This window comes from Alternaria ventricosa (assembly GCF_023758065.1).
Source record: "Alternaria ventricosa strain BMP 2768 chromosome Unknown scaffold_60, whole genome shotgun sequence".
In the NCBI taxonomy this organism is placed as follows: Eukaryota; Fungi; Ascomycota; class Dothideomycetes; order Pleosporales; family Pleosporaceae; genus Alternaria; species Alternaria ventricosa.
The window spans coordinates 1-5,349 of NW_026055740.1; the positions used below are offsets into that span (position 1 = coordinate 1).

The 5,349-nt window shown below is 28.7% G+C and overlaps 5 non-coding genes across 5 annotated transcripts; all 5 read right to left on the reverse strand.

Annotated features, from left to right (window-relative positions):
- Positions 1-2,539: 2,539 nt before the first annotated feature.
- On the reverse strand, positions 2,540-2,611 carry J4E93_011051. Its single transcript has one exon. It is a non-coding gene; the product is annotated as a tRNA-Arg (tRNA).
- Positions 2,612-2,615: 4 nt separating this feature from the next.
- Positions 2,616-2,687, reverse strand: J4E93_011052. Its single transcript has one exon. It is a non-coding gene; the product is annotated as a tRNA-Ile (tRNA).
- Positions 2,688-3,615: 928 nt separating this feature from the next.
- On the reverse strand, positions 3,616-3,687 carry J4E93_011053. Its single transcript has one exon. It is a non-coding gene; the product is annotated as a tRNA-Asp (tRNA).
- Positions 3,688-4,338: 651 nt separating this feature from the next.
- Positions 4,339-4,410, reverse strand: J4E93_011054. The gene has a single exon. It is a non-coding gene; the product is annotated as a tRNA-Lys (tRNA).
- Positions 4,411-4,442: 32 nt separating this feature from the next.
- Positions 4,443-4,515, reverse strand: J4E93_011055. The gene has a single exon. It is a non-coding gene; the product is annotated as a tRNA-Val (tRNA).
- Positions 4,516-5,349: the final 834 nt, after the last annotated feature.

Consider the following 5,349-nt stretch of genomic DNA (forward strand, 5'->3'; position numbering starts at 1 on the left):
TCCTTTTTTGTATATTATATGCTTTTCCAGAACATTTTACTCCATTTCTTTATGTTGTCACATATAATCTCCTCATCATTTTATCCTTTAGGTTAAATTTAGAGACCGATTAACTTTCCCATAAGCTTAAGGCGAGAGGTGAAGGGACGTATCATCTATTTTAGTTTATTTACGTTTTCAATCTATCCCTTTTCAATTGGGTTTGCCCAATTTATCCCTCTTTTTCGTTACTCGTGTCAGCATTCTCACTTGGGATATCTTTGGATACCTCTATTATCTAGTCGGTGCATGTATTTGTTAAACAAATACATTATAATTAATGAACTGTATTCTCTATCCTTTTGGAATGAAGATTCATAGAATCTTATCCCTTAAAAGGGTGCGACTTTTGGTCTGCAAAGGTTACGACTTTTGTATAAAAATATACAATGGTTTCTTCCCCCCATAGAGAACTAACCGTCTCCAGTTCTATCCGATTTACCCAATGTTCCGCTACCCCATAAATAATACTTAAATAACCTTTAAGTATAGTAAACTAGGATTATACCTAGTATAATTATTATGGACAAGGTGTCGGTGTTTTGTTTTAGATCCGTTATATCTTCGGCGCTTTTAACTAATTAGGTTAACGAATTAACCATTTGAACCAGTGCTCTGTTACGAGGTCTTTAAAAAATGGCCGCTTCTAAGCCTATTTCCTGGTTGTATAGTTTAAATACTTCCTTACTTTCACTTAACAAAAACTTTGGAACCTTAAACACTTGTTCTGGGCTGTTTCCCTTTTGACACACAACCTTATCGTTAAATGTCTGATAGTTCAACACTCATCATTGCCCTTCCGAGAGCAAATACTCGCGAATAGAGTCTTCACGACCCCCCCATATGCACAAGGCATTATCTACCCTAATAGGATATTAATGCACAAATTGTCCGAGATTACAGTTCTGTACCTGCTATGATGTTATTTAAACTACATACTTACATATGTTTCGCGGAAAACCAGCTATAGTAGTCAGGATTGTCTTTCACTAACTTACCACAGTTCTTTGGATATCTTTACAACGATAACCCATTCGGCCTTTTATAAGCCTGACCATGGTAAGATCACTACTCTTCGGGTCTCTAATTAGATACTAATTCATTACTTAATAATTGGATTATCTAGGCAAATTGATTCTTTTTTGTGTATTTATATTATGTTTAGTGTATTTAGGTTATTCACTATTACCATCTTTTTTACTATATAACCACGAATCACTACTTGCTTGCATCTAACTAGAACTTGCTGACCCATTATACAAAAGGTACGCTCTCATATGTTTATTAAACTTACCTTGAGCTGCTTATAAGACTACTATTTACATACTTCCTTCACAGTACTATTCTCTATCGCTTGTATATTATATTAAGGCTTAGAGGAAGGTTCCCCTATATTCAAACAGATATATCCATTTTACTTTAAGCCTATATCTATTTTCATTCACACTACTAATAGAATCTCGTTTGATTTATTTTCCTGAAGCTAATAAGATACTTCAATTCACTTCGTTTTTTTTTATAGAAATTCTTCTACCCTTTTCCCTAATAAACGATAACTAAGCCATCATTTTTACGGTACTAATGGTTTAATATACAGCTTTTAATTATTCTATAATAGTCTCTTTATATACTAGCCATAAAGTTAATCCTTATAATCTATAATCTAAATATATAAGGTAATAACATTATGAAATAATACATTACATATCCAATACATTACTATATATTTTTATATAAAAGTGATTTAAAATCCCATTTCAGGTTATTATGATTCGAACATAACAATTCCTCAACCCAAATGAGGCGCCTAACCAACCTGGCTCTAACCTGTTTATACAATGTACTATTTAACTATAGATACTATCTTTATATTGTATAACAGATAATCTATTTATAAAAATACAAGATAATATCTTTATATTGTGGGATAGATAATCTATTTATAAAAATAAAACAGAGAATCTATAAAGATATAACAGAGAATATCCGATTCGAACGGATGTGATCTTTCAATCAAATAAGTTTCAAGCTTATCACTTTAAACCACTCAGTCAATTCTCTTTTTTAGGCCCCCCCCCCCTGAAAGAGGGGGGGGGTCCAAACCGTTTGTATTTGTTCTGTTTGTTTCTTTTTTTTTTTTAACAGAAAAAAAGAAACTATAAAAAAAAAGATATAATATATTGTTCATATTTCCCAGTTATTTCTTTTTTTTGCATATATCCTATGTAAAAAAAAAATTACAGCCCCTCTTTCTTTTCTTCTTACTTTTTTTGTAGGATATATCCTATATACATCAAAAAGTTAAAAGAAACTGGAGGGCTAATTTTTTTTTTCTCAATGGTTTATTGCTTTAGTTTCTTTTTTTATAAAAAAAATAAACAAACAGTTAAGCAAAAGAAAAAAAAAATAACCGCCAGCTTGCGGGGGGGGTAGTATAGGTGTGCACAATTCGCCTCCGGGGATTTTAATAAATGAAATAGCTTATAAATACTTAAAGTGCAGGTGCGCACAAGACTCGAACTTGTAAGAACATGTCCGTAGCATGTGGTTATACCAATTTAACTAACGCACCTTTTTGATTCCTCAACGAATTGAACGTCGATCACATCCTTATCAAGAATGCGCTTTACCTATTAAGCTAAGGAACCTTTATAACACATATAGTATATGAAAATTTAAAACAATGGAAAGATTACTTAAAAGTATTAAATAAAAGTATATAAGCTTATAAATTTTTTCATTATATTATAACAAGAGCATCCAGACTTGAACTGGAAATTTGAAGTTTGAAGCTTCCTATTTTACCAATTAAACTATACTCTTTTTTAAAATTATTAATAACACCTTATATAAAATTGAACTATCATTTTATATAAAATGATGTTTAAAATTAAACGATACTAATGTTAATAACCCGATTTTTGAAATTAACTAGACTATTTATTAATCCTTTAAAAGATTTGTTATTGTTTTCAATATAATTACCTAATGAAGACTTAACAAATATAAATATATTACATAAATACTACATTCAAAATAATGAAATTATTGTAATTATGTATAACGTATACTATCTGTCTAGATGTGTAAAAATTCTATCCTTTTAGCTGCGTAAAAACTTTATCCTTTTAGCTGCGTTAAAATTTTATCCGTTTAGATGTGTAAAAACTTTATCCGTTTAGATGTGTAAAACTTTATCCCTTCAGATGTGTATAAATATTATATCTATATTCGGAAAAGAGTGGATTTGAACCACCAGGTGTTAAACACAATATTTAGCAAATATCTCGCCTTACCTATAGCAACTTTTCCTTTTGCGGTGTGAATTGTATAAAATTTATAAAAATTTTTACTAGAATTGGAGTTAACTATGAAAGTTAAACCTATAACGGATGTTAACTATATAACTTAAAAGTTAAGTGTAGAATGGATGTTAACTATAAAACTGAAAAGTTAAGTGTAGAATGGCTTTTTATAAAGAATTTAACTTAGTAGATTGTAAAAGTTAAATAGAGAGTGGAAGAGTATGAAATTAAAAAATAAAAATAGAATTATAAAGTTCATTATAATAGAGTACGAGTCAGACCGGGCTTGAACCGATATCTACTTTCGTGACAAGAAAGTCCTCTACCATTAAGTTACTGACCCTATACGGCCAACCGAAGTCGAATCGGTACACATCGTTTGGAAGACGATTGGACTAACCATTATCCTATAGCCGTTTTTTTTTGTTTTAATAAAATCCCCGGAGGCGAATTCTTTCTATTTATTACTATTGTTTAATGCATATTCCTATATAAAATGCTCTAACTTTTTAATCTTTTTTCCTCTTATTTTTTTTTTCGACGCAATTTCGTGGAAATTGCTAGAAAAAAATTACGCAGCTTAAAAAAAAAATAAACAAACAGATGAAAACTCGTGAGATAAACCTGTATCTTTGTTTAGTTTCTTTTTTTTTCATTTGAAAAAAAAAATAAACAAACAGAAACAATAGCAATAGGAACAATAGCAATAAACCTAAACCTAAGGATATTATATGCCTTATATTGAAATTTGGTTGGTAGTTAATCAACCTTACTTTTGAATTGTTTATTATATTTAATCTTACCCTGTAGTTAGTAAAGATTTGCAGCCTATAACCTCACAATGTTAACAGTATTAGGCATTAATACTTCATCTAACTATTTATTGCTTATATAGATTAACTTTCTCTAATTAGAAGTACGATATTGCTTAATTAGATGGTATTACTTAAATAAATGAATGGTCTACCATTAACCTATAGCCGTGTATGTTTTTTAAGATCTAAGGGACTTGAACCCTTATGAGAATGATTAAAAGTCATACGCTTTACCATTAAGCTAAGATCTCTATAAATATATTTACTTACCATATATAAGTAATAAGAAATAAGTGATTCGAACACTTAACCTGCCGCGTGTAAAACGGATGCTCTACCAATTGAGCTAATTTCTTTTTTTGTTTAAAAAGTTTCTTTTTTTTTAAGAAACAAAAAGGAAAGACGTACTATCATTATTATTTTTTTATTATTTTGCATTCGTTTGTGGCTTTAGAGTTATAACTATTGCCCCAACCATCGCTAGTAATAATATAATGGATGTAATTATTAATCATATTGAATAATTACCATACAGTATATTTCCTATACTTGTTATATGAGAAGTTTCTGCTAAATATCCATCTCATGACACAGATGTAACATTCGTTAAATTTTTTTTAATGCTAAAATGATAAAGTAAATTATTAGTCATAACCATATATGGTAAAACATTATTTACAAAATAATTAAAGAAACTACCTACTAATATAGCTAAAGGTATACTATTAATACTATCTATTAATAGTTCAGATATTCTAACATTTATTAACATTAATATAAATAAAAATAAGATAGATACTGCCCCAACATATACTAATAAGTATGATAATCCTATAAAGTTTAATCCTGTTAGAATTAAATAAGCAGATATACATAAAAATAAACCTATTAAAAATAAAACCGATACTATGGGATTTTTACTAATAATAACTAATATACCTAATAAGATAGCAATAATGTACAATAAATCTAAATTAAGTACACTATAACCACTAAATGTCATTTCATTAACTATATATAACATTTAAAATTATTCTTTACCCTTTTCATAACTATTATATAGCTATTATATAAGTAAAAATAAATCTAGTCTATCTTGCTATTATAATAGCCATTAACAAATAATCATTTAAACATGAGGTATAAACTGCCCTCTATAATTATTTGTACCATAGTTTGAAATAAATTTA